We start from the raw sequence: 25,202 nt of genomic DNA, 5'->3' as shown, positions 1-25,202 counted from the left end.
TGTTGGATGACTGGTGGAATTTCCTCTATGTACTCAGGTCCAACAAAAGAGGGGGACCACTTCCTCCCAACTGAGCTCTTGATCCAGCTCTTTAGATGAGGTTTCTAAGCCTGGGGAGCAATAAATCCCCTCTGTACTCTTTTCAGGTCCTGCCATATCAATCCCTGCTGAGAAGGAGATGGTGAGGCCGTGGTGAAGCTGGGAATGGAAAGGATGACTCCAGCTTACCATGTCCTAAAGCAACCTTTTCTTTCAAGGAATTAAAGGAAATAGCTAACATTCAAGAGTATTTTTACGACCATAAATATGAAGTGTATTCCTGCTGAAAATAGTGCTGGAATAGCATTTAAAGTTTTGGGCCCACTCTTTGATATTTATCTGAAGGAAATGAAGTCAGCATACCAAAGAGATACCTGCATCCCTGTGTTTATTGCAGCACTATTCACAATAGTCAAGATATGAAATCAGTCTACGTGCTGTCCACAGATGAAGAATAAAGAAAATATGGTACATGTACACAATGGAGTAGTATTCAGTCATTAAGAATGAAATTGTGCTATTTTCAGAAAAATAGAACTGGAAGACATCATGTTAAATGAATTTTTACCAAAAATTTCTTTTGTATCAAAAGACAAGTTTTGCATGTTTCCTTTCATGTGTGGAAAAAAAACGCCAAAAATATGAAATTGACCAAAAATATGACTTGGAAGTAGAAGAGGGACTATTAAAGAATGGGAAGGGGTCTGGCTTGGTGGCTCATGTCTGTCATCCCAGTGGTCGGGAGGCTGAAGCAGGAGAATTGTGAGTTCAAACCAGTCTCAGCAACTTAGCGAGGACCTAGAGACTCAGCAAGACCTTGTGTCTAAATACAAAAAAAAAAAAAGGCTGGGGATGTGACTCAGTGGTTGAGTACCCTGGAGTTCATTAATTTGTACAATTAATATGTGCAAATAATAACAATAATAATGAAGACTTGGGCTGTAGCACTAATTCTATCATTTTTAGTGGGAGACATTGAGCAAACCATTGTTGGGTTCCTTTTCTTCATAAATTACTGGTCTGGTTGGGTAAAGTGATATCTGAGAGCGTTACTAGTGCAATACTTTATGGTTTCACCAGGACCTTTTTGTGCTAGCCTCTGTGCAAAGTACTAGAGGGAAGAGAAGTGTCATAGATTTTACTTGACCATAAACTAAAAAAATTGCTTCCTAGAGTCCCCTTTGAATATCATCAAGCTATCCAGGAAGAGAACCTGCTCTGGCTGTTGAAATGTCCTTCCTGTGACTTTTGACCTTTAGTCTTCATTGGATCTTTTACAGAAAAGCACTGAACATGCCTCCTTCCTTGTCTGCACATGTCTTTAATCACAGAAGACCCTCAGAAAATTTGAGACTTCAAATTTGTGCACAGAATTTCTTCCATAGAACACATACATAGAAATAAGTAGGGGAAACAGATGTCATGACAACTATAGATTCCAGGGACCTGTTAGGTGTACTTGGCAGTCATTTGATAGAATCACACCCATACTCACACACAAAACCCCTCAGCACGTACCTCTTAAATTAATACAAGAGTTTAAAGAAAATTCTGATTATGGATCACTGGGCTCTATCTTGTGTAGATGAAATTGACCTAGTAAATACACAAATTCTGCAGGTCTTCTCTCTTATGGACAAACAAACATAATCATAGCCCCATTAAACCTCATGATTCTCCATGACTCTTTGTTACTCTTCCGGTTGATTCTGTTCAGATGCTCTGAGCTGTTAATGTGTAGTTCTTTTCATTTAGTAGATTCTCACCTGCGCCAGGCACTGCAGGAAGCCTGGCTGATACTGAGACACTAACTTAAGGTCTGTGGACTGGAGGAGTTTCCAGTCTAGCACTCTTGAGGTGCTCTGACCACTGCAGTGCTCTTTCTTGTGTTCTGGCTGCTTGACCTGCACGTGTGGCCTCAGACCATGCTTGTGTTTTGCTTCACGTCACATCTAATGGTCCGTGATAGAAAGGCAAAACATCTTCACTTTTATTGTTGCCTTTCTGGATCAGTTACCAGTGTATCCTATGCCACTAGGTTCATAAGGAGTGAGGCAGCAATTGCAGGATGATTTGCAGCAAGATACTCTTGCTGAGGTTTAAGAAGAACTTTGCATTTAGATGGAAAGTGTCTCCTTCTGACAATTTCTAGTTTTCCTAGCATAATCCTGGAGCTTGGAAGGTGCAGACTAGCCTGGTAGGAGCATGCTCCAGGGCTGTAGTCCATCTGATCTGGCTAGAGAGCAATTTCAATGGTCCTGTTTACTCAGAGGCCTTATTGTTAGTGAGGGTGATTTGTGATTGGAAACCACTTTGGAAGTGATGCTAGGCAGGTGCTGATAAGTCCCCTTGAGAGATGAGGCCTCACTCTCTGACCATCAAGCAAATCTCCTGCTTACTTCTTTTAAAAAACAAGTTTTAACTTTATTCACAATTTGAAATTTTAAAAATGCTATTAATTTTTGAAAAATTAAACCTATTAATAAAATATTGAAGAAATCCTCAGGAAATACTACTGAACCCTTATAATTTGAGCAGTAAGCTGCATAAATGTATCAAGAATAATTTTAATGCTATTTTAAGTGTTTACTTGCTAACCAATGAATTTTATTTTGCTTCTTGTACATGAATATATTTCACATATAAATATACTCTGAAAACAATTTTTCTCAAAAACTTTTTATTGATCATTTTATTACTAAATACACAGCATATCTTCTAATAGAAAGACATCAAACACAAATTGTTTAATTACCAAAGTGGCCTCAAGCAAATTCTTATTGCCAAAATTCATAAATCTACATGACATAAGCAAACACAGGTAAAACATTATTTTCTTGGAGAAGTCCTAAAATCAAGAGATACAACAACCAGGAATATCACTTTTTCTCCTGTCTTAGCATGTATTTCAATTTGGAATAAATGAGTTTTGACAATGTATGCAGAAGCACTACTCACAAAGGGAAGCTCTTATTGTTTTGTAGTTTTTCCCCTCTCGTTTATTGGTTCTTTTTAGTTATATACAACATGATTCATTTTGACATAATTTTAAAAGCATGGAATATAATTTGCTCTAATTCAGTTTTCAGTCCTTCCTCTTTCCTTCCCCACCTCCCTCCCTGTACCCTTCCCTCTACTCTATTGATCTTTCTATATATTTATAGTTTTTTTTTTTAAGTGGTGTCTTAAGGACTGGGGAGATAGCTCAGTTGGTAGAGTGCTTGCCTTGCAAGCACAAGGCCCTGGGTTCATTCCCCAGTACTGCAAAAAAAAAAAAAAAAAAAAAAAGAGTGTCTTCTGGATATGCATAAGTGAGATTCACTTGGTATATTTATATATGTACACAGGAAAGTTAGATCAGATTCATTCCACTATTTTTCCCTTATCCTGTATCTCCTCTCTCCTCCTCAATCCCCTTCCTCTACTCCACTAATATTTCTTATATTTGACGGAATCTCCTTTCCCTTTTCATCCCCCTCCCTTATTTTGAACTAGCTTCTGCATATCAGAGAAAACATTTGACCTTTGACTTTCTGAACCTGGCTTATTTCACTTAGCATGACAGTCTCCAGTTCCATTCATTTACTGGCAAATGCCATAATTTCTATGACTGAGTGATACTCCGCAGTGTATATATATCACATTTTCTTTGTCCATTCATCTGTTGAAGGGCACCTACCTAGGTTGGTTCCTTAGTTTGGCTATTAAGAATTGTGCTCCCATAAATCTTGTTGTGACACATCTCTAAAGTATACTGATTTTAGATCTTTTGGATACATACTGAAGAGTGAGATCACTGGGTCATATGGTTATTCCAGTCCTTTTTTTTTTTTTTTTTCTTTTCTTTTCCTTCAATTTTTTTTTTTTTTTTTTTGGTACCAGGGATTGAACCTGAGGTTCTTAACCATTGTGTAACATCCCCAGCCCTTCTATTTTTTATTTTGAGACAGTGTCCCACTAGGTTGCTTAGAGCCTTGTTAAGTGGCTGAGGCTGGCCTTGAACTTTGCAGTTCTCATGCCTTAGCCTTCCTAGTAACTGGGATTATAGGCATGTGCCACCTCACCTGGTCCATTCCTAGAGTTTTTGAGTAATCTTCTACTTCCTTCCAGAGTGATTGCTTTAATTTGCAGTCCCACCAACAATGTATAGTGTACTTTTTTCCCCCACATCCTTGCCAACATTTATTATTATTTTTATTCTTGATAATTGCCACTCTGACTGTAGTGAGATGACATCTCAGCAGAGTTTTAATTTGCATTTGCTTGATTGCTAGAGATGTTGAACATTTTTTCATATATTTGTGGGCCTTTTGTTTTTCTTCTTTTGAGAAGTATTTGTTTAGTTATTTTGCCCATTTATTAACTGGGTTATTTGTATTTTGGCATTTTTTGAGTTACTTATATATTTTCGATATTAATGTCCTAAGGAAAAATGAAACTTGACCCTATCTCTCACCCTACGTAAGAGTCCACTGAAAGCAAATCAAAGACCTAGGAATTAGACCAGAAACTACAAGTGCTAAAATGTAGGCCCAACATTCCAACATGTTGGCACAGGAAACAATTCCCTTAAGAAGACTCCTAAAGTGTAAGATATAAACCCAAAAATCAATAAGTGGATGGCATCAAATTAAAAAGCTTCTGCACAGCAATGGAAACAATTAAGAATGTGAAGAGAAGAGAGAGCCTGCAGAATGGGAGAAGAGCTTCGCCACAGGCTCCTGCTTGTTTTTAGGGTGCCAAGGAAAGGAACCTTCTTCATTGTACTATCTCCCCTACTTGAATGTTTCCAGGTGATTTTTGTTTTACACAAGATACCTACCAACATGAAATCTTCAATTAAAGGAAAGCAGGGGAACGCTTTGAAGAGAGCTCAGGTTCTTTTCTGTTTGTTTAGATTTTCATTTTGGGTTCTCCGCTAGATAATTTCCTCATCTTTTACCTGGGGATTTGGGGATGCTATTTTAAAACAATATTAAAAAGAATTCTGTAAGAGCATTTAAGGATGATTCTAAGCAATAACTTGAACATATTGCCAAGTAAAGAAAAGACAATGAGGATTTTAGAAGGGTTTAATACCGACATGTGTGTTCACTAAGCAACTGATGGTGGATTTGTGGTGTTTGGTTAACGAATTTCCTGGATGTTGGTCTGGGTCAAATCCAATAGGAGGACCATGCTGAGGAATGGATGGATACCAGGGACTACGTTAAGGTGGGAGGGATTTTTATAAGAATGACTAGAGGCTGCTCAGCTGGGAGATGATTCCTATTGTATTTAGGAAGGGGAAATGCCAGGTCTGTTAGGTAAAGGAAAGGCCAAAAAGGGGAGAAGTAGCAGCTTGGACAGGAGCCGGGGCATCTGATAGTTGGTTAGTAACGCAGAGATGAAGGTCATTGTAGGTGTGCAGAAGTGACACTGCAAAGAACAAGAGGTACCCAAATCCCACTTCCAATGGCTGCCTTCCTGCTTCCTCACAAGCCAAGTTTATTCCATCTGTCTCTTCTCTCTCATTGTCCTTCTAAAATGGTCTTGCCAGGTCTCTTCCACATGACTAGTTCAAGGTCTACTTTCACTGCAAGACTTTATTTATATTTCCATTGCTCTCAGGCCTATCTAGTCATCCTGTTAACTCTTTGAGAACCCTGCATCTTAAATGGCAGGAGAGTTGCAATTCTATTTTCTCTTTTGTATGTGTGTGTGGTGCTGGAGACTGAACCCAGAAGCATTCAACTACTGAGCCTCGTCCCCAGCCCTCTTTAGTTTTTATTTTGAGACAGGATCTCACTAAGTTACCTAGGGTCTCACCAAGTTGCTGAAGCTGCCCTTACACTTGAGATCCTCTTGCTTCAGCCTCCATGTAGCTGGGGTTACCAGCACGCACCACCATGTTCAGAACAATCCCATTTTCTACTAGTTTATATTGTTCCATTTAGGAGCTGACCTCACCATATGCTTCTGACAAAGAAAATGTTTTGTGCACTAATTATCTCATGTGAATATTACTTGTCTCTTCCAATTAAATACCTTTGAGGGAAGTAGCAGTGCAATACAATTAATTTTATCCCAAAATATGTAGCAAAGTGCTAGGTAATCATAGTAGCCAACGTTTATTGAACATTTGCCATGTGTTCAGCATTGTCCTAAGTGCTTTGTAGGCATTAACTCATTTCTCACAACAATCCTATGAAGTAGTCATTAGTATCCTTCCCATTTTACAAATGAGGAAACTGAGACCAAGAGTTTCAGTAAATCCCTTGAGATGACCTGGTTGGGAAGTGAGAAAGGTAGAATTCAAATGCAGGCTATTCACACCACTGACCACTTTCATTGTCATGGTCAGTGCTAGGTAACCTTTAAGAGTTTTAATATTTGCTAATGGGTTCATTTTTGTCTTAAAAGAAAAAAAATTAACTCTAAAATAAAGCATCCTTTGTACCAAAAGGGAGCTCATGCTTAGTAGCGAGTATTACTAATTTCCTGTTACTTGGATTTGATCTGAAAATTGAATAGAAAAATTTTATCCTTCTCAGGCTGCCCTTGGGCTTTTATAAAAAACAACAGGAAGCACAGAGTCTGATCAGTGCTTCCAACTGGGTTCCTCCTCATCTGAAGGTGAAGTGGAAACTGGGCAAGTGTCCAAATACTTTACCAAACCAGCCAATGCTACTGGAAGCTCCCTAGAAACCATTTAGGGGCTCACAAAGCCCAGAGAACACAGGGAAACCTGGGCTGCTCATTAAAAGAGGAAACAGGAAGCAAGAATCAAAGAGCAGGCTCTTTGGACGATGTGTTCATGTTACATATATGAATCATCTCTGAATAGAAGGGACAAAGACTATCCTTTACTTTCAGGCCTGTTATGTCTACACTGCATCCAAAGTGGTAATGTAGTGTTTGTTAAGTCTGCCTTTGAAAAGCTCTCCAGGTCTCCTCAGAAATGCAAGCCAGCAACGGAATCGATGGAGAGTGTAATGAGCAGTCTCTTGTGGAACAGGAGGATAATCCTCCCCCCATCATCTATTTGTATGTTTGTAAATGAGTAATGAGGTCAATTTGGGACAGGAAGGTTTTGTGCCACAATTTGGACAGATGTTCAGAGCCTCTGGAAAGCACAGCTGCCTGGTCCAAGTGGTGGCTCTCGCCAAAAGTACTAAGTGTTCAAAAGCAATGTGTCACCAGGGATGCTCAGAGGAGCCCACTGATCATCAGGGCCTCCGCATATATTGATTCTTTCCAACCATGTTCACACTTGTAGAGCCTGTAGCTTTCCTAACTACAAACACACAAAATCAAAAGACATTTTTAGTTTACAAGTATTTTATTAACATAGTCATCAATCGTTTCTTTTTCATTTCCAGAAAGGTTACCTTGGTATTTTCTTAAATTGGTTGTAATTCAACTTTGAACCAGTCACTTCTAAGGTGTCTGTGCTCTGCTGTAAATGATGATATGACTTTGTTTTGATAACAGGCACAGAGCTGTGACATGGAATAGAATGATTTTTTTTTAGTGTGTACATAGCCTACATGATGTTGGACATGAAATGACTGACCATAAAATTCTTGAGCCACTATGTTGGAGATATCTAATGTAGCCACACAGGATACTTCATGGCATGAATGTTTCTGTCCAAAAGTTCATGGCAATGATTACCATTTTGGTAACAACAATCATATTTCAGTCTTTTACTATTACAAATGATTTTGGAATGAACATTTATGTATGGTTCTTTGTGTACATTTGTTGTTTTGTTGACACTAAGAAGATTTGGGTTGTAAAGCACACACACACACATTTCCAACCTTAGTAGTCATTTTCAAATTTCCTCTAAAGAAACAGTACCAATTTATATTATTTCCTTACATCTTTGCTAACATTTGGTTTTGTCAGTTCCTTTAATATTTGCCACACTGGTTGGTATGATATGGTATCTAATTGTCTTGCTTTGCATTGCTCTGATTACTAGTAGTCCTGAGCATTACTATATTTGTTTTTCATTTGAGGTTTCTCATCTCTGGATGTCTGTTATTTACTTGGCCATTTTTCCATTGGGTAGCTTGCACAAGATATTTGAACACAAGCATTACATTACTAAGACAATTGATCTGATTACTGAGACAGCTACTGAGTGACAATAAGAGGGCAGCACATACAATGTGGATATGATGGACAGAGGGGTGTGATTCTTGTTCTTGGCAGGATGGAGTTGTTGGCAAGATATTGCATTGCATTACTAAGAATGGTTTCCCAAAGATGGTAGCTTGCCTTAGTCTTACTGTTTCTAGAGTTATTTATAGATTCTGGATATCAATTCTCTGTAACTGATGTGTACATAGATTGTAAACAGTATCTCCCAGTCTGGGGTTTGTTTTCTTCATCTTCATTGACTCTATTTTTTAACAGAGTTAAAAAAAAAAAAACTTCAGTGTAGTCACATTTATCAATAGAGTGTATCTGTGTCTTGTTTATAAATCTTTCCTTATTCCAGATCATACTGATGTTCTTATATATCTTCTTCTGGAAGACAAAGTTTTGTTTGCCCCCATTTAAGTCTTCAACCCATGTGGAACTCCTTTATATGTGATGTGAGAAAAGAGATCCAATTTCATCCTTTTCCATAGGGATGGCCAGTTGTGCCTGCCGCATTGTATTTTTATAGTCCTTTGGTACCCCATGATTTATAATGCTGTCTCTGATGTATGTTAATTTTCCATTTTTGATAGCTCTACTTCTGTACTGTCTATTTGTCCTATTGGTCCACTGCCTGTATTTATGCCAGGAGATGCTTTGTCTTACTTAACTTTATAAATCATCTTGGTATCTGATAGGGCAATCAGTACCTTCAATCACACTTATTCCTTTTTTTCCAATCTTATATAGGCTACTTTGGGCTTTTTGCTATTACCCATGAACTTTAATCTGGCTGTAATGTTCTAAAAATATTCCTGGGATTCTGATGGGTTATTTTTGCATTTATAGGTTAACTTGGTTAACAACCAACTTAATATGATATGATTTCCTAACAAATGAACATGCCATCTTTTATGTACTTCAATAAAGTTTTGCATTTGTCTCCATAACAAACATACACATTGCGATTTTAATAATAACTACTTTAGAGGTTTATTAATATTGTAAATGAAATTTATTTCCATTTCATTTTGAAATGGTTTCTTCTTGATATATATAAAATTACTTATTTTGGTATAGTATAGTGATTATCATGCAGATTTTTCTTATTAATCATGGAACTTTTTGTAAATTTTGATGCTTTCTATATAAACAAACACTATAATTGAAGAGATTTCTCCTCTCTCTTCAATTCTTATGCTTCTTTTTTTTTTAAACAATGCAATGGCTAGAATATTAGAAATGTTAATAGTGGGCATTCTTGTTGTTTTTCCATTTAATGAAATTGCTCCTAAATTTTCTTCTCAGATATATTGCATGATGTAGATTTTGAATAGTTATTATCAGATTAGGGAAGTTTTCTCCAAAATTTAGTATGCTAACAGGCTATTTCCTGAACAAATATTGAATTTTATGAAATGATTTTTCTAAAGCTGTTAAGGTGGGCACATGTTTTTCTTTTAATTTGTCAAATCAGCATGCACATGGATCAATTTTTTATGTTTACTTAATTTTCAGTTTCAGGGATTCAGCATGTTCAGATGGCATATTTTTAAAAATACTACTAAATTAGATGTACTAATATGTTGTACAATATTTCTATGTCTATATTCATAACTGAGATGGATCTATAAATTAATTTTCATCCATATCAAGGCTATAATACCATTGCAGAATAAGTTGCAAAATTCCCTTCATTTTTTCTTTGTTACTATTATTTAATTTTTTGTCTTAAATGACTATTATAAATGCACACATTTTAAAGAATAAAATATTTCTTTTTAGGTTTTCTACCAAAACCAAAACACAAACAAACCAAAAGTCAAACGAAAACAGAACTTCATTCATCCCCAACGCTGACTTTGCTACCATTTTTCTTTCCCCAACGGCAAAAACATTTAGTTGATTGTTTTGACATTTACTTCAAGATAACTGGAAGTTGCACTTGCATTGCCCTTGATTTTGCAGGTCTAGAGATGTGCCGACTTCCCGCCACAAAGACAAGGCTTTATCTCTCTTTCCTTCCCTTGCCACTACACACAGATATTCCCTTCCTGTCTCTCCACCCTCATAATGTTGTTTAGTTCTGACCACATCAGGGTTCTATTATGAAGACTATGTGAGTACTACTCAAAATTGAGACCTTTTTCCTTCCTGTACTTTGTTCTTCTTAAATAATGATGGTGCTCCTACTTATTTTGTGTCATGTTTTATCACAAGTTCAATCCCAAACTAAACTCCTCAATTATCTAAAACTTCCCCTTTCAAAACAATCAGATGCAATGCTCTGGTCTTTCTCTCAGTTTCATGTGCTGAAAAGACCTCCACAGGAGGCTTCTGACCTGCTGCAAAGCAGACTGGCTGTTCTCTACACCTGGTGGGGGGGCTGCCATTCTGGGTTTTCTGTCTCCATTATCTTGGGGTCCCCCCCTGCTCCTTTCCCATGTTGCATTTTTATCCATTCCATGTTTTACACTTCCTTGAGGTAGGTTCATGCTTTGAGATAATACATGACTAAGGATGTCTATTATACTTTTCTGAGTGTTAATATGACTTATTTAAAAATCCTAGGTTGGAAACAATATTCCTTCAGACATTTTAAAGAAGTTACTGTTCCATGGCCTTACACTTAACAATGTTGATTCTGAGAAGTATGAGACTGTTCTGACACCTAATTCTTCATATGTGACCTTTCTTCCCACCTAGAAGTTTTTCTCTTCAGAATAAGTTGGCATCTCATAATGATGTGTTTTGCATGAGCATATTTCTATCCATTTTCTGGGTTCTTGGCAGGCACTTTCAAAATGGAAACAAATTTTTCATCTTTGGAAAAAATGTTTTGAATTATGCTTATTGATGACTTCTTTTGTTGCATTTTTATTATTTTTTTTTATTCTGGAATTTTCAGACATCTGACATCCTGGACAGGCTAATTTTATTTTTCTATTTTTCTTTCTTTACTTTACTTATTTAGAGAATCCCTGTAAATTGTTTTGTTCCTTCTATTTAATTTTAATTCTCAAGAGGTAATAATGGTGGCTTTCAATCTTTTAATAGCTCACTGTTCTTGTTTCAGGGTTGGAGTATCTTCTAATCTTTCTTTTAACTCAGATGACAGTATTTTGAATTTTTCTCCTCCCTGCTTAACCTCTGTGTCACAAATTGCTTATTTCTCTTTATTTTGGCCTTTAACAGTCATTTTAAAGGCTTTCCCTCAATGCCTTCTGTCTTCATTGTCACCTTGCTTTTATATTTAGATCTTTCCTCTTGAACAGTTCAGAGTCTCAAGAACAGAACTTTTTATATCATGCACATTATTCTGCCCTGCCATTGTTTTAGAAAGAGTCTGGGGCAAGGCTGGGGGGGTCCTAACCCTCTCAGCATTGAATACATCCATGTTTTCTTAATTTCTTGCTTCAGTCTAGTACCCCCATCCTCCATTCTATTGACTGCCTCCAAATCACAGATTTCTGTTTTATACTCTCAAGTATTTTAATGGGGTGAAGGAAGGAAGTTGCTGGGCTCTCAGGAATAGAGAAAGACCCTGGAGAGGTAAATGCTCCTGAGATTTTCAACCTAAGGTCTCTTTACTCTAGCTTCTGAGGTAGCTGGTGTGGACTTTAATGATTCTGTGAACTCAGATGGGTTCCCAGAAGTTTCTTTTGCAAATTTTGGATCCATTTTCTAGGTGCTAAGTTCTTTATACCTAGTCCAAGTGCTTTCCAGCTTCCAGAATTCCACAGTTCTCCCTGCATTTGTCTCCAGGTTATTTCTAATACTAATTCCATTTTATTATAACCATTTTCTTCTTGAATATCTCTTGTAATTTACTCTATTCAGGTACTGAGTTCTTAAAAGTCATTTTCTCAAAGTATTTTGTATGAGCTATGGTAGTTTTTCTTCCAGGCTGATCATAAATACCCCATAAGTATTTTTACTTTGGTCACTTCCCCAGAATATTTCTAATACACTTTATATTTCTAGGACATCATGTCTATGGGTAATGGTTAAGTAATCGTGACACATGCAGTGCATCACCATACACTGATGTCATTGTGTAAACACAATATTTGTGTAGCCTTGCCCTTTTTCTCCCAGTTACTAATGTGTTATCACCTGCAGTCAACTGAAGATTTATTGAATAATAATGATGGTGATGTTGAGATGGAGAAAGTACATTAAAGTGGTGTTACCTTAAATACAGTCTAGGTAACTCTGATGCCTTGATGTGTATAACTAGGTATTTCTGGTCAAATGAATGTAGATTCTTGGTCAAGTTCATGTGGTAAATTCCAAGTAAGGCAATTCGAAGAGGACTCCTTAACATAGAACTTCTCAGAGCCTGTCATGTTTTCATGCATGGAATAGCATTTTCCAATTGTTTTGTCCATAGGATACTTTTTGTTCATGGAACACATCTTTAAGTCTCTTATGACTCACCTTATATGTAATGAATTTTGGAATGAGTGTTTTAAGGTCTATTTGGAGTATTTTTGATTTTGGTTTTGGGTTTTTTGGTTGTTGTTTTATATATTTTAAAAATCTAGTCAGTCCTCAAGTTAGGACAACTGTGAAATAGTAATTTTTTTTAGGAATATTTATTAATCAACAAGAGAAGAAGAAGAAAGGCCCACTTCCCGTCTTATACCAACATGTTTTTTGACTGATACAGAATTCTGAATAAAATCACTGAGAAGTAAGTACTACTTGTCCTGTTCTGATTGGACCAGGCAGATGCAAGGGGAACTGGTGTCATGGAGCATTTAATGGGCCAGGCTATTATGGGAGGGTCTAGAAGGCCAAGTCCAAGAGTTGAATGTGTGGGGAGAAGGTAGACTGGGGTCTTAATCTTCTTCCCCAAGGGGTTTATGTAATCATTTCCAGAAGACAAGATGTTAGAAACCAAGAAGACCTGAGCTGTGAGGAGTTAGAAAGAGTCTACACAGGATGAGAATGTCCAGAATGCAGATGTGATTCAAATAAAGGGCTCAGGGGCTTGATATTATTTGACTCTGGCTAAGAAACCTAGGATAGGTTGACTGGTTTAAGTAAAAGTAATTGAATCAGGCAATAGTTAACATAACTTAAAACAAATCTTATTTCAGATGCAGGTGCTATTCCCATATGCTAGAAGAGAAACTCAAAGATCCTGAAAGAGTGACTGATTTGCAGAAGGTTCACAAGTGAGCTGCAGAGCTGCCCAGAGAATGCCATTCCTGAATTCTTAGTTCAACATTCTTGCTAATCTCTCATCTTCCTTTCACCCTTACTTGTTGGGCATCCACGGGGCAGTAGAACTCAGTTATACTAACAGCCTCAACCTAAGAGCCACTGACAGTTACCTATACAACTGCCAATGTAAAAGGGCTGGCAATCAACACCCAGAATCCTCCACCTCTACCAGAAACCCATGGAGATGCAGAAATGTTCCCTGGATTTTGACATAGGACCTTCATCAACATAAGGTCAATGTTAAACTCACTCATATATGATAGAGACCAAATTTATTATGTGGCATAAAAACAAACACATTCTCCCTGTGTTAACTGCTGTTTGGAGCGGTGCAAACACACTGCAAGAAGCTGTAGCACCCCACTGGAAAGCTGATGTGCAGGGATGCTTCCAGTAATGAGGCCCGAGGCGATTGTCCTTGGCATTACACACAGCTGGCTGAATCTGCTTTAATATCTTTGGTAGCTGAACAGTCATTAGCTGGAGAGGACTAACTTCCTGCCCTGCTTGCTATCCCTTAGTCACCTGGGCTTTGGTTAACACATGGGCCTCTGAGATCTGGGCCCCTCACACTCCTCAACACCAGCTGAGACCTATGAGTGTTCTCTGGGCATCACAGCAGCCTCCTAACACATCACCCTCAGAGGTCATTCTGCTTCATTCTGCTGACTCTTCCTGTCCAGAAATGCCCAGAATACTTCTGTTTTTTAAATATAAGCTCCAACTCCAGCTCTGACCCTAAAAGTAGCATTCCCCACAATATATCCATGCTTCTGTTAGTCCCTTGCACCCTTTCAATCATTAGATTGACAAAGCAAACTTGAAAGAAAAATTATTGATCACTTTTGGCGATGTGCCTTGAAACATTTCTTCTGCTGTTCCAGGGAGAGAGAGGAAGCTTCAGGGTCACTTTGCACAATCACTTGTACCTGGCTAATTTAGAAAGCACTTCCTTCTCCCTCTGATTGTTCTGTAGGTTTATGCTCTTATTACCACCCCTACCTTTAAAAAAAAATAAAAGGTAAAAGCAATAGAGCAAACAACTGAAGAAATTTTTTAAAACTACAAAGTGAACCCTTGATCTCATACCTCAGAACAACACTTACCTCTCTTTAAATTGTTCCATCTCTCTTAATCTATATACTTTATATTTTATATAATAATATTCATTGTGTAAGAATAATTCTATATTATTACTTAATGCTCTTAAAATTTTTCTTTACATATAATTTTTCTTAATGCTTCTGGCTACTTGATATTTCATGAAGTTGACATCACAATCACATTATTTCTAGAAGAGTCCATTTATTTTTATGAGCATCATTCCACTAACCATCCTCATTCTAGGTGCCCATAATTAAGGTAGATGCTATAGCATCTTATTCCTCAGTTGGATTTTCAAAATGAGAAAATGAAAATGAAGACAATTTGTATAAGACGCAAGCATCAGAGGCCAGTAGTTATAGATCAGAACTTAAAAACTATGAAATCTGGACTGGAGTCTGTGGGGTCAGAGGTTAAGATTAACCAGAAGCAGGAAAAAGTGGAGAGGCAGAAACACAGTAACTCATAGACTGGGAGGGTCAGAACAGGTGCCTGGAGTACACAGCTGATTCTCCAAGGCACATTGTAGAGGATGAGGCCTTCTGTGGTGGGTGTGTGCTTTCTGTCCTCCCTCTTGTTCTTGCTGCATTTGGATGTCTCTGAGATCACTAGGCAGGGAAGAGGGGTGTTAACAGATAGTACTTGTGGCTGAGATGACTTTGTGTATGTTTGCTCTGCCTTGACTAAAGACTGGGTCAAAAAATTGGAATATTTTCAGAAAGCAGGATGTTCCCTGGAATGTCAAGATCATGTCCTGCCCATGATGTCTCCTAAGAGGATCTGCCCCATTCATGATCCCTGCTGAACAGGAAGACAAGGGAGCCACAGTTAGATTGAATCAGGGAGAGCACCTGATTCAAACGCAGCCTAATGTCTGACTTGTTAAAACATAATGCACCCATCTAATTTCTCTTGAAGCATTTGCGCTGTTTGGAGATGGTCATCATCAGTTAGTGAGAACTGAGTACAGAAGAATATCCATGGACTGGAGGGATCTGTCAGCCATGATGCAGAAGGTGGGATGAAGTTAGCAGGAAGGTAAATTCTGGTGAAATGAAAACAGAGCAGGCATCCTTGTTAAAGAACAAACCAGAGAGGAAAAGCAATTCTCCAAAGACACCCTGGTTCATGCCTTTGCTATTGCTCACTTCAACCTTTCCTGGGTCGGCATACACGTGTATCTTTTCATTAAATCTCTCATATTTCCCTCCAAGAGGTACCTGAGTGAATCTCTATTCCTTCCAACTAAAAGATCACAGAATCAAGGATCCTAAGGATGAAATCTCAGTAGGGAACACATTCCTCAGAGAGACCTGTGTGAGGTTGCCTTAAGGTCATGTCTTCAACATGTAGGAAGTTTGGCAAGGAAAATCACAAGGGCTCATGGCCCGCCTTTACAGGCAGACAATTAAGCCAATTAAGGAATGAGGGACTGCATGCCTTTTGCCTTCAAGGTCAGGGCTTGACTCACTAGAACCTTGGCAAAGTCTTGCAGTCTGGAGAGAGCAAGAAATCATCCCCGTGGATGACACACTTCTGAGCAGATGGTTAGTAAATCAAGGTCCTGATGTGAAATATTGGTGCTTTTTAGCTGAGGAAGATGTGGGTAAAATATTACCAAGTTAATCATGTAGGGTAGGCTCCAGGAAACCACTGGCCACCGTTCTTAAGGAAAAAGACAATTCAATATGAGACAAGATCCTGATTGCAAGGACCAGAAGCCATTAAACCAGTATAGAGGCCCCGGCCAGGGGGAATAGAAGGGACTTTTGATCAAGGAGACATTTGTGTTACAGAAGTATCTAATCAAGTGGGTCTTTATTTTGACCAGTGGATTATGTAATGTGCCCTGGATGATGTTCAAAAGGAGAATACCCTATCCCAGGATTGGCATTGTTGGATTGGTGTTATTAAATTCCCAGTGTTGATGATGGAGTCCTAAATGTATCCATGTAATCCCAACAATAAACTCATCATAGAAAGAGCACCAGGTTGAAGGAGCTGTGATCAGACACAAGTCTGTGAATGTCAGCTGTGGGTTGTGGGTCAGTCCATTCGTTTTCTGTATCCATTAAATGGAACTCATAATTTCTCTCTGTCCCAGGCAGTTTCTCCTTGGGGTAGGATCAAGCAAGAGAGTCCTGGCTAACTCTTATTGAAGAGACAAAAGGCAAATACCATGGTCTAGAGAGTCCTAGACTTGCAGAGATGGTGCCCATGGGGACCGTGGCTGCCAGACCATGGATGTCCACACTCTAGCTGCTGTGGTCTAGCTATGTCCCACAATGCCCAGGGCCCTTCAGGTTCACTGCAGCCAGACAGTCTTCATCAGGCAATGTTTAGAAATGGCCGTACTTATGATTTTTCATTTCCTTCTGGGGCATTTTAATAAACCATATTTCATTCCATCCTCCTGGCTAGCTTGCAAGGGTTATTTTTCCTTTACTGAACAGATGAAGAAGCTAAGGTTCTGAGAGGTCAAGTAAGTTGTCCAAGGTGGCACAGCATGCCAGTGGTATAGGTAAGCCCTGAACCACTCATCAGAAAACAGTGTGCATGCTCTTCCCACACTCTCATCAAAACTCTGCCTCATGCATTGCCATCATGGCACTTCTCCAGCAGCTAATGCAGGTTGCCGGGACAGCCTCTCTCACACTTTGTCCTAGTTCAGTGCTTCCCAAACATCAAAGTGCATACAAATCACCTGGGGCTCTTATTAAACTGCAGATACTGATTCAGTAGGTCTGGAGTGGGGCCTCAGAGGCAAGTGCCCAGGTGCTGCTGCTGCTGCTGGTTTGCTGACCACACTCCGAGTAGCAAACTGCTAGCTGACACCTAACACTGCCAAATAACTCACTGGATTATGAATAGAACCTTCTTGCAAACCTCAGTACCTTCTCTTCTCCCACTAAGTACTTAGTGACCAGATCTATGAAGCAGTCCCAAGTAGCTCTTAATGAAATTAAAACCAGACTGACATCCCTAATACTCTCCAGCTGTTATCCAGTATGTGCCATTAGGGTAATTGTGTGGGAGAACTGAGAGTTAAAGCTAAAACAATAATCTAGCCAAGGTCTATTTAAAGCTGCAGGCAACACTTGATTAGTAAGGTAAGGAAATTTAAGGTGGAAATCATGTCGCGTAGGCAGTAGTGACAGCAATAATAGCAACACCAGTATCATTAGCTGTATGCCTTCTATATTTTAAGTTGTGTATATATTTTACAGGTAAATTCTAAGAACAGTTCAGCAACATAGACATTATTAATTTTTAGTTATTCATAGTCTATTTTCAGTGGTAAATTAGAGCAACCTCCAAGAATATCTAACACAAGAGGGCACAAGCATAAATGTGTGCACAAAAAGAAATAGCCGAGCGCCAACAGCATAGAGCTAGGAATGTGGCTCTGGGTAAACACAGCACTGCCCGTCTGTGGGGGGCAAGCCATGGGTGGTCCTCAACCTTCCAGCAAAAGCGGTGGTGGTGGTGGGCCAGTTGAACATTTCACAGTAATCATGTAATAAAAACAAACCAAACACTTTTAAAAAATCACACCTTTCTTGATCCCTAGATCATGCAGAGGTATCTCCTATGGATTTCCCTACAGAATCTATCATGTGCTGTGACAAATGACATTTTAAACAGTTAGCCTTAATTGACTAAAATGGCTTTCAGGGATTCTGTGTATAGTAGTCCTCGGTGGACACTGATGCATCAAAAGCAAGCCTAATTCAGGCATGCTGTCCTTCTGGGGTGAGCGTGATAGTCTAAATCCAGCATCTGGATGCTCAGGTTTGATTCAGAACTGCATGTTGGACAGCTTGGAGAATTGGACAGGATGGGTGTCCTTTAAGAAACCTCTCCCTCCTGGCCATCCCTCAGTTCCATTTTCCTAAGCTCAGCTTTTGAAGATGCTAAGTAGCAGTGAGTTAGAGATTGTTCAACAGCAGGGAGTTTTGGTTGAGTGGAGACCCAAATGAGTTAACTGAAAACTGGGCACAGTTGCTTAACAAGGACACAACTTGAATAAAAGCCATCTCAGCTCTACTCTCAGATGACTGAGCTTCAGGGAATATTCTGGGAAGGAATTGGTCTCTGCTCCAAAAATGCTCTTCTGAATCTAGGTAACTGAATGATTAAAGCCTTAAGTTATACTTCATATGGTAAGGATGAAATAGGTACAGCCTGAAAAAAAAAGAACAGTTAAGACCATGTAACCAATCTTTACCATGGTTAAAATAAAATCTTAATGAAATGTCTATAAAATACTTACATTTGAGCAATGTTTTTTTAGAAAAAAATTATTTGTGAAATGTGTGCTATTCATCTGTTCATTCATTTTTTTGAGCCAGTATGTATCTGGGGGCAGCTGTCATGTACTAAGCATATGCTTGGGAACAAAACACAGAATCATGCTCCCAGTGTGGGAGACCCCATTATCACATAACCACCTAATCACACACACACAAAAATCTCCATGCCTGAGTATTAAGATCCTCCAGTTTTGTCAACTATTTAATATTAATGTCTTTCATCTGTTGGGTACCATAAATGGGGATATGATGATAATGACATACAAATAAACACATCCATTATGAGAGGCACTAATGCGAGAAGGGAAAATAACTTGAGTCTGTCTATGAGATAGAATTAAGGGCAGTGGACTGGGACAGTATTAAAGAGGGTGGCTAGGGCCAGCGTTCCCGTGCAGGCCATGTTCCACTGAGACTCGTCCAATAAGTTCTAAATCTGGGTGCATTAAGGGGAAAGCATTTTGGATGCAAAACCCCTGGTGATGGAACTAGCATGCAAGTTAGAAGATAGCAACTAAATAGTTCTATCTTAAAGCATTGGTATTTATGATGCAGTTATAGGTGAAAATGTCTACCAAAATATTCAATTTCATAATAGTCGATCCATTTTTCTTCCTCTTTGCAATAATTATTCAGCAAGATCAGTTGGACCTTCCTTGTTTTATGTAATCAACCATATTCATGTGTAAGAGATACATGACTTTAGGACATTTGTATCCTTCTCTTTCAAAATGAACACCAGAGTTTTAAGAAATATTAAATACACAGGGTGTTCCTCAAGTTCAAGTGATTTATGCAGCTTTTCTGAACCCTCATCTTCCATGAAGTAGTAGCTTCAGGATTTGAAACACCAGTTTGTACACAATCTTGGCCTTTACATCTAGGCCACTTGGGTTATTAGAGCTGGATGAGATGTTGTGGTCAACTCTGGATCAAACTTTATTTAAGTATTTTCCTTGAGACTTGGAAGGGGAAGAAAGATAGAAAATCGAATTGCGACTTTTAGTACTTCCCGTGGAACACCAGCCTTAAGGAATACCTCACAGGTTCTTTTGACAAACATTTGACCCTATTCTACCAAAAGGTACCCAAGCAAAAGTAGTCACTCTGCACCATAATATACTATCTAAATGCCCACTTTCCCTGGAAATTGCAGACCTATGGATCCCTTGCAAAAGCCTCTGCTCCTGACTGGCTCCATCTTATTCATCACACAAGACTCTAGCTCTGGGAGAGTTCTGTCTGCCTTCTCTGAACTTGGGCCTGAGCTGCTTGATGTAGATAGAGAAAATGCAACAGTGCTGTCTGCTTCGCTTTAAATTCATGATCTCCAGCCTCAAATGGGCACTCAAAACTGCCCAGCAGGTCTCTGACTTTTCTCTTGTTGCCTTACTTTTCTATTCTCTGAGAGGACTATTTTATATCTCCTCTTTTCTCCTGAAACCTCCTATATTCCTTCCTCTACTCTTAGATGATGACTTCTCATTTCATGGATAAAATTGAAAAATCATCTTCCCTTCACCAAACCTGCAATCTTCATCAGAGTCCATTTTCTCCTTCTTTGCTCTGGTTAAAATGGAAAAAGTGCTCTCTCGCCTGTCTGTCCAGTCCCTTCATGCACACCCTGGGCTTCACCACTCAAATACTGCTCTACTTCAGTTACTCCTCTTTCCACAAAATAAGTCCTTCTCATTCTTCCTGGATCAGTGCCACCAATAAACACATGTGCTCTATCTTCTCCCACATTTATTAAGAGGAAAAAAAACCACAAACTCTCCTGACCCTACATCTCTTTGTGTTCTTCTCTTTTTCTTGCGTTCATATCCCACTTTCTCAAAAAAGAGTTGTCTGTGCACTGGCTTCACAATCACACTTATCCCACTTCGATTTGGCTTTGGCCCTGATACCCATAGAGATTTTCCTGGAAATGTGCAGGCCAAAGGTTCCAAAGACTTTCTGGATGCCAGATCTAATGATCAACTTTCATATGTTGTTTCATATCTCAGCAGGAGTTGATTGCCCTTCTTTTAGACTCTTTCTCCTGATTCCAGTGACACCAGTTCTCCTTTACCTGACTTCCATTTTCAAATGTTCTCAGGACTTAGTCTTGCCTGCTTTCCTTTCTCCCTGAATAATCATAACCAGTCCATTGACTGTTTTTCTAATTGATTTCCATTTTTATCAAGGGAGTCTGTGCAGAGTGAAAATGGCTAATAATATTGCTAAAAGTCTATTGTTTTTGGTAGTATGGCCTTTTTGACCATATTAATTGTGCCTATCCAAGAACATGGGAGGTCTTTTCATTTTCTAAGATCTTCCTCAATTACTTTTTCAGTGTTCTTTAGTTTTCATTGTAGAGGTCTTTCATTTCCTTGACTAGATTAATTTCCAGGTTTTTTGTTTTTTGTTTTGAAGTTGCTGTGAAAGGGATGATTTTCCTGATTTCTTTCTCAGCTGAATTGCTGTTGGAGTATAAAAAAGCTGTTGATTTGTGAATATTGATCTTGTATCCTGATACTTTGCTGAATTCCTTTACCAACTCTAGAAGTTTTCTGGTACAATTTTTGGGGTCTTCTACATATAGGATGATGTCATCAGCAACACTGATTGTTTGACTTCTCTTTTTCTATTTGTATCCTTTTAATTCCCTTCTCTTACCTGATTGCTCCAGCTAGAGTTTTGAGAACTATGTTGAAAAGAAGCAATGAGTATGAACAGCCTTGTCTCGTTCCTGATTTTAGAGGAAAAGCTTTCAATTTTTCTCCATTCAGAATGATGTTGGCTTTGGGTTTGTCATATGCAGTTCCCACAAAAATACCAATGACATTCCTCATAGAACTAGAAAAAACAGTCCTTAAATTCATTTGGAAGAATTACAGACCTAGAATAGCCAAAGAAATTCTGAGCAAGAAGAGTGATGCAGGAAACATCACAATACCAGATCTCAAATTATACTCCAAAGTCACAGTAATAAAAGCAGCATGGTATCAGCATTGAAATAGACATGAAGACAAATGAAGTAAAATAAAAGACACAGAGACAAACCCACATATTTACAGCCAGCTGACACTAGACAAACGTGCCAAAAGTATGTTGGAGAAAAGATAGCTTTTTTTTTTTTTAAATGATGCCTGGAAAACTGGATATTCATATGTAGAAAAACAAAACTAGATTCCTATCTCACCCTGCATAGTAGTCAAATCAAAACGGACCAAAGATTTAGGAATTAGACCAGAAAGCTTGCAAGTTCTAGAAAAAAACAGAGTCTGCACTCTATCATAAAGGCACAGGCACTGACTTTTTCAACAAGACCCATAAAGTTTAAGGAATAAAACCAAGAATCAGTAATTGATGTGATCCTACAATATGTATAATCAGAAAAGTGAGTAATTACACTCCATTTATGTATGATCTATCAAAATGTATAAATGCTTTCTACTGTCATGTATAACTAATTAGAACAAATTTAAAAATTAAGAAAATAAAAAAGAATCAGTAAGTGGGATGTCAACATATTTCAAAGCTTCTGCACAGCAAAGGAAATTATAAAAGAAAAAAAGAAGAAGAAGAAGAAGAAATCTAGAGAATGGGAGAAATTCTTTTACAACTGCTCTTCTGACAGGGAATCAATATCCAGAATATATAAAGAAATAAAAAACCTCAACACCAATAAAGTAAAATTAAAATAACCCAATAAATAAAGAACAAAGAACTAAACAGACATTTCTCAAAAGAAGAAACACAAATGGCCAACAGAAACATGAAAAAAATGTTCGGCATCTCTAGCAATCAGAGAAATGCAAATCGAAACTACAATAAGATTTCATCTCACTCCAGGCAGAATGGCATTTACTTCAAACACATATGATGATAAATGATGGTGAGGAGGTGGGAAAGGTACACTGACACATTGTTGGTGGGACTGCTTATTAGTATAACTGCTCTGAACAACCATGTAGAGATTCCTCAAAAATCTAGGAATAGGCTGGGTGTGGTGGCACACACCTGTAATTCCAACAGCCCTGGAGACTGAGGCAGGAGGATCGTGAGTTCAAAACCAGCCTCTGTAGCGCCAAGGTGCTAAGTGACTCAGTGAGACTCTCTGTCTCTAAATAAAATACAAAAATACAAAATAAGGCTAGAGATGTGGCTCAGTGGTTGAGTGCCCCTGATTTCAATCTCCAATACCAAAAAAAATCTAGGAATAGAATCACCATATTAGCTAACTTGGTATTTATCCAAAAGAACTAAAAACAGCATACAATATTGATACAGCCATTTCAATGTTTATGGCTGTACAATTCACAATAGCCAGATTATGGAAGTAGTCTAGATGCCCTTCAATAGATGAATAGATTAAGAAAATGTGATATATATACACAATGGAGTCTTATTCAACCATAAAGAAGAATGAAATAATGTTGCCTATTGGTAAATGCATAGAAGTGAAAAACAAATTCTAAGTGAAATTAGCCAGATTCAGAAAATCAAGGGTCAAATGTTTTTATGTTGGAAGCTAGAGCAAAATCAGGGAAAGATGACAGTGAGGAAGAGAGATTGAATATCATAAATATACAGGGAATTTCATTGGAACAGAAGGTAGTGCCTGAGAGGGAGGGAGGGAGGAAGGATGGGAAAGGGGAGAAAATATAAATTGAATTTAATGAAATCATGTTATATGCATATATAAAGGTACCAAAGGTAATTTTGCCTTTATGTATATGTATGAGGTACCAATAAAAAATTTATAAATAAAGGAAAGAAAGGAAGACCAATAGAGTAGAGGAAGAATAGGGGAGGGGAAGGAAAAGTGAAAAAGGAATGGGGATTGAAATAAAATTTCTTACATGTATGATTTTCTCAAAATGAACCCAACTAGTACATAATTATAATGCTCTAAATTTAAGAAAGGGCTTCTTTAGAAGAGAAAAAATAAGTCAATTGCTATTATTATCCAAACATCGAACACACTGGAAGATCTTAAGTTCCTTTTCTTTTCCTGGAGTCTATACCCTTAGCCTTCTACCTCTGACTTCTCTCCAGCCTGGTTCTCCTGCACAGCTGACATCCTCTGACTTCCCTTCACTACTCCCTTGTGTCACACAAAGTCTTACCTACATCCTTTTCTCTTTCTTGATTTATTACCTTATTTTGCTGAAGGACATCCTGTAGTTGCTTTCTAAGGAAGAGTATATTCATTTGACTATTTTAAATATGAAAATACATATTTCTTCATCTCTTTGATTTATAATTTATTTAGAAATACAATTTTATATCAAAGATCATGACCATCCAGAATTTTGAAGCAGTGTTATATATTTTTTTCTAATTTTCATAGTTACTGTTGATAAGTCCAATGCTATCCTGACTCCTTCCACTTTGTATGTGGTTTTTTCTTCCATTCTGGGAACTTTTAGGTTCTTCTATCTCTGAGTTCTAAAATTTCATGAAGGAATGTGCCATGTGTTAAGGCTTTTCTTCATTCACTATGCTGAGTACTCAATTGTCTCTTTTTAGCTAAACAAATGTGTCTTTTAATTTAGGGAATTTTTATAAAATCAAGTGAGCTAAATGTTTTCTTTCATTAATGGTGTGAATATCTTTTCTTGCTTATTATCTATTCTTTATTTGCTGTTGTTGTTCTATGATCTGTGAGGTCGCCTCTACTTCATCTCCCATCTTTTCTATTGATTTTTAAAATGTTATTGGCAGGTTATAACAAAAACATTCTTAGTTATTCTTTGTTCCTTTCTCAGCATCCTATCCTTGTTTGAAGAATATCATATCACCTATTACAACCTGAAGAAGATTAATTATCATTTGATTTTGAGGATTCCCCTTCTCCCTTTTATTTGTTTCTTTTAGTCTTCTCTTTCATATTGGAGATGTTCCTAAAATGTCTGCTCTTCTTGCTTATATACTTGTAATTAAAAGAGAGTTAATGAAAGCTGATTGCAATCTCTGTGAGCTTGCTAAGGGTTGTCAACTGGTATATTTTATTGCAGATTACACAAGCCACACTGGTGTTTCTTTGGTTTCAGAAGGCTGTCAAGAACATTTCCATCTCAGGGGCTTTAGACATCTGGATCTTTCTGAAATATACCCTTCACATCTCTCTCTCTCTCTCTCTCTCTCTCTCTCTCACACACACACACACACACACACACACATCATTTAGATTACTGCTTATACACCACTTCTCCAGAGAGGCCTTGTCTGATCATCTTATCTAAGTAAAACAGCTCCCATCATTCTCTTACCATTTCCTTTGTCCAGACTATGTACCACAATTTAATTTATGCAATTATGGAAAGATATATTACATAATTGAATGCTTTCCAGGATTTTTCCTATTGTCTAACAACAAGCCGTATGTGGACA

This window comes from Sciurus carolinensis, chromosome 2 (assembly GCF_902686445.1).
Source record: "Sciurus carolinensis chromosome 2, mSciCar1.2, whole genome shotgun sequence".
In the NCBI taxonomy this organism is placed as follows: Eukaryota; Metazoa; Chordata; class Mammalia; order Rodentia; family Sciuridae; genus Sciurus; species Sciurus carolinensis.
The sequence above is the reverse complement of the archived record's forward strand: the minus strand, read 5'-3'. Positions refer to the sequence as shown.